Raw genomic sequence first — 11,239 nt, 5'->3', positions numbered from 1 at the left:
TCTTACCATTTCAGGTTGATTTCTTTATCTACAATCATCTTGGTGTCTTCATAGATCGACATACTTGTAGAAACTCACTCGACTGCTACTCCAGTTGCACTTCCTTTAGTGTCCTTTGATCTCGCTCTCTTGAGACCATTGATCCTGAACTGCTAAAAGGTGGACGAACACCTACTAGATCTGGATACATAGCAACGTGCATGGAAAGAAATATGTCAGCTAAGACTAAAGAAAACTTTGAGGAGCGACATGAAACATACGTGGGGATTGACTCGTAAGGATTGCGCTTTTTTTTCTGGGAGGCTGGGAGACTGGCAGAACTGTACGAAAGGTAGTCTGGGCTGGTGGAAGGCTCATTGGCTACTGGAACTATGCAATACTCAATCCAGACTCGCCTGCTGACTACTAAAATTGTGTAATGTGCAATGTCTATAGGAAATGGATGTAGGCCCAGTGACTACATTGCGCAATTTTCTAGGCTAGCAGTCACCGCCCCTCATAATTGCATAATGCAATACTGGAGGAAAGTCACTAGGCAGAAATGCACATTTCCTGAGTGGAAGGCAGAGCCTTCCCCCTCAGGATTGCACAATGTTGTCTTGGTGAGGCAGAGTCTGGGCCAAGGCTGCCCAGACCCGCCGATGGCTAACTGAAAGAAAATGTGAATGTGAATGCATGGAGATACTGAGTGTAAGAAGGAGTGAATGATATTGCATGAAAATAGTGAATGAAGGATTTATAAAACAGAACAACATGCATGTGGGTGAAGCGAGTCACGGAATCAACGACTGTTCATGCAAAACAGTGTCATTCATGTGACAGTAGTGAGATGCGAACGAAAAATGAAACAATGCTAGTACAAGCTAATATGCATGCACATGATAACAAATGTTCACAGAAATCAGGAAAACATCACTCACACAAGAAAAAACACAAAAAGCAATATAAATTCTACAAAACACAAGTTAAGAGGACTTACGTGTAAATAACTGAGTTGGATGTGTCGAAGAGTCCTGAATGTGATGTCAGGACTCAAATATCGAAGTGAATAAGTGAGCTCTGAAGCATCGAATAAATAATTTTGAAGCTCATGACACACTTACCACAAATCTAGGAAAAAGCGACACTTGGAGGAAAGATTCTGAAACGATCGTTGCATCTAACCTCGAGCTACTAAACATGGCTCTCTAAAATATAGGGATGTTTTTTGCATGTTTTCTTTTGCTATTTCTAGAAAAAGCAGCCCATGCATGCAAGTCAAGTTGTCTCTGTCCCGGGTCAAAATGGTCAAGCCAATGACACATACAACAGCCTGCTTGACTGAGAGGAAAATTTGTGCATTTTTGGGAGGGAGCTGGGCTAGCTGCCGAGAAGGATTGTTCAATTTCTAGGTTGAGCAGTTGACTACTACCTAGAATTGCGCAATTTTTGGGCTAAGCAGTCCTGCTGGGTTAGATTGCGCAATTTTTCGAGGGAATGTTGACAAGAGGAATTGCGCAATTCTAGATTCTTGTAGGTTGCCAGTCAAGATTACACAATTTCTGGAGGGAAGGCTGGTTCCCCTCCAAAATTGCGTAATTTCTTGAGGGAGCTACTCAGCCTGCAGTTGGACCAAGTTTTGGGAAACAACCTGTGAGGGGGATGCAACAAGATACCATGCATAGGATTTCAATCTGCTAGAAAACAACTAAAACTTGCCTACTTGACAGTGGGAGACATGCTGCTGAGGATGGTTGGTAAGGAGGCTCCAAAACGAAGCTAAGGAAAAATTTTGGAGGGTGGCTGTAGCAGCTAAAGCACTTGGTGACACACTGGTAGAAATTTAGCTCTCTAAATGGACCTTATTTGTGGAGAGCAAGTCTAACACCACCAGAAGTATTGTTCAGTTCTCAGCTTGTCTTGGTTTCCACACTTGCTTGATTGTAATATGTAGCATTCGCTAAGCTCTCGGTCAGTTGACAGACATTTCAAGCCAAGCCAGAAAAGTTTCTTCGATTGGGGTCGAGGGGTATATTGGTGCACAAGTAGTATATTCGTCAGAGTCTTAGTTTTATCTCTAGTGTTGCTCCACTGTGAGTAAGCCTGGATAGTACCCCGGTGGAGCCAAGTAGGAACACAAGCATCGCTCCATTTCTAGCAAGCCTGGTCAGTACCATGATGAAGTTACTTGCATCACCTCTTGGCATTGAAATCCTTTCTCTTCTTTCGCCTTGCTCATTTTTCTTTTTTTTCGAAATTTTCTCTTTTCATTTTTTCATTTTCATAACTGTGCATAACACTTATTCATTTCAAAGGTGGAAGAGGGATCCCGACATATTGAGAGCAGAAGAGGTTGTTCCTTTAGAGAAGTAGTTTACATTTATACCTCTCACTTCCTTGTTAAGGCTTTCCCTCTCACCTTACGCTACTTGACTGAGCTGCCAATGGTTTACCCAAAAGAAACAAAATAGAGTAGGGTACACTAGTTAGTGCGCAAGTGTTGTGTTTTCACTAAGGTTCCCTTTGAACAATACATATTTTCTATTGATTTGTCTTAGACTGAAGATAACAAGTTCTTACATAAGAGAGAGGATGATAGATAACCAAATGTTGATAGTTTTACAAGTCCTCTTGTACTTTACCCAGCTTGTTTCAAGAGTCACACAGGGTTTCATGTGAAACTAACCTATGACTGCAAGATAAGGAAACAAACATAAAATAAAGCGAAAGCAGAAGTAAATGTGAAGGAAAAGAAGATAATAAAACAAGCAAGTAAACAATCAAACATGTGAAGTAAGTAATAAATCAAGCATGCAAGAAAACAACCAAAAGGAAACACTACTACTACTCCTAAGCTAATGGTGCATGGGCCTGATCGCGTGAAGTGATACTTCCAATCTAGCCACCGATGCATTGGTTGACACATGTTGGTGAAGGCATGGTTCGCGAGCAACCTGGTTGTGTGAAACAACAAATAAGAAAGATATAAGAATGAAGACAAGCACACTCCATGTTTCAATGTGTCCACAAAACATAAGTGAGTGTAGGTACATGACATGCAATCCGTGGACTTGTCACATTTCTGTAAGACACTACGTAGCTGTTAAGCATATCCATACTCTTAACTGTGACATTCAAGCAAATGAAAGAAACAAAGACAACTTGCGTCGTGCACGTGTGCTTGCAATGTAAGATTCCTCCAATGCATGGGCGATGGGATCGTGCAATTCGAGTGGAGGAAGTATGATCTGTGTGTGAGATTGATCTTCAATGCATACATATGAGTGATGAGGAGCCTTTGGTGTTTCAATACTTTCCTGATTGGCAATGAAACCAACCTCAGGATAATGAGGGCCTAACATAACCATCAGCTCGAGCTAAATTTCCTCAACAGTTTAGGGGGTTTTGACTTCATTGTCAGATAGATCATCATAAATTGGTGGCTTCGAAAAACCAACTGTGATAGAATCATCATCATGCTCAAATATGTGAATAAATTGATCATGATAGATACGATCAACAAAATCAATGATTTAATTAGCATCCTCATGATCTGTTGAACCAAACAAAGGGGTAGATGATAAGAGGACAAATTCACTCTCTTTGTTTTCAGAAAAGGAAGATGAAAAGTCAAGTGTATTTTCAATCAATAATTTATCCTCTTCGTTGTAGGATGATGGACTGACACCTTGTCTGTCCTATGAGTGATCAACAATGGGTGCATCCGCAGATGGAGATACACATGCAAAATAATGGATGGAAATTTCACCAAAGAGGTCAGGGAAGAATGGACAAGGGTCAGAAAAAAAGGAGTCATCCTTTGACGAGTGTTGATGCTCAAGCTCCTAGTCATACTCTTCATGAATGAAAACGCATGTTGGTCGTGCAACACCAACTCCATTAATGGCTTGATCCTTTTTCAGAATAGGTGTAGAGCCTAGAATGGAAGAACACAAGACAATATCATCTAGAGGATCATCTGAGTATGAAGACGGAGGTTGTGGTACAAAATTCATTTGACAATGGAATGGACTCACAAACAAATCTGCACGAAAAATAAGTGAAGTGATGATGGGAAGATGTGACTCTTGAACAAATGTGTGTACGTATTCTTCTGCATCACTCTGTAGTGGTGGAGTTTTTTAATGAGGGGACGATAGACAGTCACTTTTGACAGTGACTATGTCCATCTATGATTGCACAACTCCATCACTGAAGTATGTTAGCGAGGCTCAGGCTCAAACTTCTTCTTGTGATGGAATGACTTGTTAAGACAATACTCAAATCTATCCCAGAGATAAGGAAATTCTATCTGCCCTTTTGTAGCTTGAAACTGCAAATCATGGAAGTGCTGCCAAAAATCCATAGGTGATTCATGCGGAGCCTTCTTTTGTCGTTATAGTTTTTGGTCAAGATGTTATGGATCAAAATGATGGAAAGTATCTTGAACAAGATCACAAAAATTCTCAAGTGAGTGCACACTATCAGCCAGTAGGCTGCAACACTATTGTTGTGGCGATTCGTGAAGTGCGTGTGCAAGAAGCAGGCCATGCCACTTCACCTCCACCATCATACTTGAATTCAAACAAGAGATCAAAAAACTACCTCATGATGTGGAGAGGTTCGACATGTGAAAGACATCGTGGAGGGATGAGTGTAACAGGATCCATGATAGATGTGCAAAGGTTCAATAGAGGATGAGAGGACACAACATGTCATATGGCCCTCCTTCTAGCACCATAAATGTTGACGGTGCTGGACTGGCCAACATGTGAGGGGATCTCCCCGGTAAGAAGTCCCAATTAGACCTGAGATCGTTTCGTGTAGAAGTCCCAATAGTGGGTCATATGGTATCGCCTTGAACATGGTTTCACACAAAGGCGAGTAGGATGGCCCTTCTAGTAGCAAGGGTGTGACTTATGCGACAAGTCAAGGAAGGTGCATGAATGGTTCTAACACACAGAAGGTGGGGTGAGTGCGCCCCTTGAAAACCTAGGATAACACATGACTTGGAAGGGAACACACGAACGAAGATGCATAAAAAACTAGAAAGAAAATTAGCAAGCAATCCAAAGTGATGGTTAAACCAATCATCACATTTTAGTAAGATTCATGCATACTTATACATAATAGTCCATACATGCATGCATAAGGAACAAATACATATATCATTTAGAGTAAAAAAGATAGTTGGAATACAATACAACATATGCATGAAATGTGTTGGCTCTATTGTATTAAGAAGTGTAAGTTCCATTCATACAATATATCCATGTCCAACCACTAGTTCCAATAGCAGAACATTACAGTCACAACCAGCTGCTCCTCCAAAGAGATATACTAGCTCTACACAATGGAGAAGCTAAGGCTCTTGTCCAAGCTCTCTCTAAGATACTCCTATCGGAAGCTTGGCTCACCAAAAGCCTCTACAATGAGATATGATGGATTATATATAGCAAACGGTGGGGTGGCCATTGACATTTTTCTTTCTGACAGTTCATCTACCCTCATGACTCTTCGTCTACTCTGTGGTTATTACATCCAACTATCGACACTTGAAATTACATTTGACAACACATTACATACAATCTGCACATGTACCCATATGACACAAAATAGGCTTGAGAAAGCCATGCAAGACATCACTATTACTTAGACAACTATGAGAAAACTAACTCTTCGACATCCTCATGGTGGTCGACAGTAGCAAACTGATGCCAAGCTCGGTAGTCTATGATGGTTTCTGTGTACTCTAAGGTGACATATTTTAAGGAAATGAACTCTTGCCTCCATAAGATCTGGGTACACTACTTGAGGTCCTCTATCAAAATCATCTAATAACATGTGCATCATGGTCTTGAGCGTGTCCGAACGAACTAGATACTTGTGCATGGTGTCTACGCTGATCACCAAGTCTGGGCTGGTGGCTATGTGCATCAACTCATCAAGGTAAGAGTCAAGCTCCAATTGGACCTCAGCCTTTGTATTTCCTTAGGTGAGTGTCCCAATAGATGGGATCTCATGTGCACACACAACAACATCCATACTCATAAATACGCATGCAATCGAAGCCTGATGACTGGTGATGAGCTACGGGAGTTCCTAATAGTTTTGGATCTAACTTTGGATACGTGCCTTCAACTTGACCGCTCTGGACTTCGTCATCATAGGTAAGTGTAGCAAGGCTCCCTTGTATCTCATTGTTGATGTTTGCATGTAATCAACAACAACATGCATGTTCGACAGGATATGTTCTCTACTAGAAGATCGTTGTTGCCAACCATTAAGATCGAAAAGTGCCTTATGCATGATACCAAACTTGGAATACAATTCTCACATGATTGTGTCAAGGGACAATACTTCATCCATTATTTCCTTCTTCAACTCTGCTTTGGCGAATGTTGTAACCAATTCTCCTCCCTACTTGGTTGTCTGTAACTCCTTATCCATTTACTCATTCTCACCTATCAGGAAGAGAACACTCGAGCTAGTGGCTTTGACATATTCTTCGGTAGTATCGGCTAATGCTGCTGGATGTTTGCGCATGTCAAGAATGATCACTCGTTCCTCAATCCACACAGGAGATGTGTGATCATCCAGACTTAACACTCTACGAGATTTACAAACTATACGTTGGGACTCATCGAATGAGATGTTGTGCATCTCTCCCTCCAGATTGTCTCCAAGGATTTCAGTGTCTCCTATGTCACTTGGGACTTTCTCCTCTTCTGGATGCGGTGAAGCTGGTGGATTGACATCTTGGTGATGAGGCATGAGGTCGATTTATTGCTTTAACTCCTGTTCCTCCATGTTCCTAACCACCTGCTCAAGTGCTTCTTCGATCTCTTGAGAAAAGTACTACTCCTGTGATTGTTCACCTTGTATGTCTGATGTCAATTGTTTGGATGATCTGAATTGGATCCATGAAGAATAATCAAAAGAAGCATGGCTATACCAGGTCGGGAAAAACTTCTAAGAATTGAAAACAATGATAAAAAACACCTCTAAAATAGTGGCAGTTGGCAGCTAGCATGGAACGACGAGGACCTTGGTCAAAGCACACTGACCGAGGCCCATGGAGACTGTGCGGGAGGTGAAATTAGCCCCTGGGAGGCCAAGATCCTGGGAAAAAACCATCAAAATGGAGAAGCCCTGAGCACTTGATTGCATGGAGAGCCGAGAAAATTGTGGGACAAAAGGAAAAAAGCCTAAGGACAAGGCGGTACCCACACTCCAAAAAACCGACAGTATTCATCGGCGACACCCTCAAGTAGTAAGAAGAATTGGCAAAAACATAGCGATTCCACTCAACAGTCGATGCATGGTGAGCGGAAGAGAGAGAAAACTGTTGCTCATTGCATGCTAATGGTCGAGCAAGTCAACCACGCGAAATGAGCGGATGGCGTTGGATCTGGGGGATCCAGATCTGACAGTTGAAATTTTGCCTGATGGAAAGGGAGGATTTAATAGAGGATAAGACGTGATTTAGAAGAATTTGAGGTCCACTTTGACCACCACGGTGGCAGAAGACTCATTCCATGATGTAATCAAAGAATTGAACCTATGAAGCAGGCTGGCACAGTTATAGGATGACATGTGGCCACTCCCTGTGAGCCTAATGATGACGCTGAACAGGGAACTCCAAGCATAGCTACAGTAGGCGATCCAACGGAGGTGGAAGAGGAACTGAATAACCATGAGCTTGAATGGCCTTAAAGCCATGAACAAAGAACATAAAACACAAAGAGAGAGGAGGAGCCAAAGACAGAAGACAGAGAAGGAAAGAGACAGTGAATAAAGAAAAAGCAGAAAGGAGACAGAGCGCCGAGCTGACCAAAGGAAACATCAAGCATAAGAGATATTGAGAGATTCAAGCCATCCATGAGAGGATCTGTCAGACTAGAGAGGTCAAAACGCTAGTAGGAAAATAATCTGTGCACTCCAGTGGCTTGGGGAATCCGAGAACCACCCTGCCAAGCAAATCTGTTTCAGGAGACTCACATTGAGATCCTGCATTGTAAATCTCTGCTTAAGACACAATAAAATAAGGCCACCACTCAGAGTTGGACTGGAGATGTAGCCCTGGAGGATAGGGTGAACTCCTTATTAATTTCTTGTGTTCTTGTATTTTCTTACTTTATTTCTTTGTTGTCTTTCGATTTCAACTGTCTGTGTATTTGCAATCTGATCGATCCATTGTCTAAATAAAATAGACACACACTAGCACATGAGTCTGTAATACCTATATTCAATAAATGTTTAACTAAGTTCACTCATAGGGTGATTATCAGATCAAGTGGTATCAGACCTTTAGGCTATAAAGTTAGACAAGATTGTGTTGGTTTAGCTATTGAACGTTCACTAGATCAAAGCTTAAATTAGGAGAAGGACAGTTGGTGGAAACTAATCCTAAAATTGGGAGAGTTTATCCTTGGAAGACAATGTCATAGGAAGGTTCTGTGGGGCCAGACCCTCAATTCATAGAAATTTTCCTAGCTATAAATTCTATGGTAGAAGAAATGTATCGGGACTTTAGAAAGCATAAGGATGAAGACTCCTCAGGTTCTATACAAGATAAAGAGGAAGATGAGTCTCACTTCCATGACCACTCCAAGGTAAAAGTGAAAGAGGAAAGCTTTCTCACACCTCCTAATAGCCATGTGCATAATAAGAAAGAATCTTTGATTAGGCTAGATGTTAAATTTGACTTGCCTATATATGATGGAGAGCTAAATGCTGAAAGGTTGGAAAACTGGATTAGACAAATTGATGTGTATTGCAAAGTACAGAACATAGACTCAGACAAGAGAAATATTCAACTGGCAAGCCTACGCCTAGGAGGCACTGCCTTGGTTTGGTGGGAAGGAAGAACCCAAGTTGATATGAAAAGATATGGTAAGACTATCTCTGTCTGGAGTGACTTTCTTTCTGCAATCAAAAAGCAGTTCTATCCATTTGCCTACATGCAACAAGCCATGATGAGTTGGCAAACCCCTCGACAGTTGAAAGGGCAAAGTGTGCAAGGGTACACTCAAGAATTTAGAAAGAGAGCATTGATTCTAGGAACCTCGCTAGACTCACCAAAAAATATTTTGAAGTATATTGGTGGTCTACACAGCTACATGAGGCATACCATACTCATGTTTAATCCCACTAGTATAGATGAGGTATCTGTACAAGCTACTTATCTAGAAGCTAGAGGAAAGAATGGAAATCTAGAAGTTGGGAGACCATCCCAACCCACTGCAAGCAAGAGCAAGGAGAAAAGAAAGTAGAAGTGGAAAGCAAGGAAGGCTAACATTGCGTAGAAAAGAAAAGCTTCATGCACTCATTGTAAAAAGGATGGGCATGATGATGAACATTGTTGGATTCTGCATCCAGAGCTGAGACCTAAGAAGTCCGAGGGAAAGAAGAAGAAGATTGCTAGAGCTATTCAGAAAGATTTGGGGCCAAACTTAGGACATGAAACAACTATCGTAGCCATAGGTATAAAAGGTAAGAATTTTGAATCATCTACTAGTAATTATGCTCAATCTATTATTGATGAAGAATATGAGAGAAAAATACATGAGCTTTTCCATATTCGAGTTGTTTCCAAACATCAAAATATTGATACTTTGTTTGATAGTGGCTCACAAGTAAATCTAATTTTTGAAGCAATTGTAAAGAAATTGGGATTAGCAACTACACCTCATAAGAAACCATACCCATTAGGATGGTTGAATGATAAATCACAACCTACAAGTGACTAGAGAGTGCAAACTCAAGTTTTCTTTTGGGTCAACATTTGTAGATGAGGTTGAGTTAGACATAATTCCTTGGGATATATGTGGAATTGTTTTAGGAAGTCCTTACTTGTATGATAGGAAGGCTATCTTCTATAGAGCTGACAACAAGTATCTAGTTGTTAAAGATGGAATCAAATAATTTGTAAGAGCTCATAAGCTCAAGACTAATTATACTCTCATAAACTCAGGGCAGATAAAAAGAATGATAAATTCATGCAAACAATTCTTACTGATGGTGGTAAAAGAAAAGTAAAAAGTGGGAAGAACATTTAAAGAATGTTAAGCAGACATCAGATGTTTTGAAAAGAGAAAAACTTTATGTTAAACTCTTAAAATGTGAATTTGGAAAACATATCTAAACTACTTAGGTCATATAGTAGGGGGAGGTGAACTGAAAATAGATCCCTCTAAAGTGGCAGTCATTGTAAACCGGCCTAAATTCAAGTATGCTACAGAAGTGAGAAGCTTCTTAGGAGTAGCACAATATTGGAGGAAGTTCATTTATAACGTTTCCTCAATTATAGCTCCCTTACATGCTTTAATAGGATTGAACAAGGTATTTCAGTGGGTAGGAAAACATCAGAAAGCCTTTGACACCTTGAAAGAAAAGATTAGTACAATGCCTGTACTAGCACTGCCTGATCCGCAAATACCATTTGAGATCCAAATAGATGCCAGTGACTATGCCATGGGAGCAGTGTTGACTCAGCACGGTAAACCTATATGTTATCATTCTGAGAATTTTAATCCTGTAGTAGTTAACTATCCTACATATGATAAAGAATTGTATTCATTAGTTCAGAGTGTTAAAAAGTTGAAACGTTACTTAATGGGCAAAGAGACAATAATACATACTGATCATCAACCACTTCAATATCTACACTCCCAAACTAAGTTGCAACAATCAAGACATTACAGATGGATGGGTTTTCTACAACAATTTCATTTAGTCATCAGATATAAAAAGGGCATACATAGAAAAGTTGCAGACATGTTATCTAGACCCATTATAAATGCATCTACCATACTTAAGCATAATTCTATACTACATGAAAGCTACGTTGAATAATATGCTTAGGATATGGACTTTAAAGATGTATATGCAACTTTGAGTCAAGGAAAAGGAGTAGAAGAATTGGATTATCATGTGAAGGACCGACTCTTATATCATTGTGGCAAACTCTACATTCCACAACTGACAGAGTAAATATAATTAGGGAAGCACACACTTCTCTGATATTAGGTCACTTTGGGGTAAGTAAAACAGTTGTACCACTGCAAAGGTTTTATTATTGGTCGAAAATTAATGACACCGTCTCTAGATATGTAAGAGGATGTACTATGTGTGCTAAAAGCAAGCCCAATAATAGAAAACTAGGCTTGTACACTCCTTTAGCAGTACCTTCTCACCCTTGGAAAAGTGTTTCCATGGATTTTGTTGGAGGACTACCTAAATCTAGGAAAGGTCAGGA

Source organism: Pinus tabuliformis, chromosome X (assembly GCF_031772625.1).
Source record: "Pinus tabuliformis cultivar Carrire ecotype Pingquan chromosome X, CPIR1, whole genome shotgun sequence".
Taxonomy (NCBI): Eukaryota; Viridiplantae; Streptophyta; class Pinopsida; order Pinales; family Pinaceae; genus Pinus; species Pinus tabuliformis.
The sequence above is the reverse complement of the archived record's forward strand: the minus strand, read 5'-3'. Positions refer to the sequence as shown.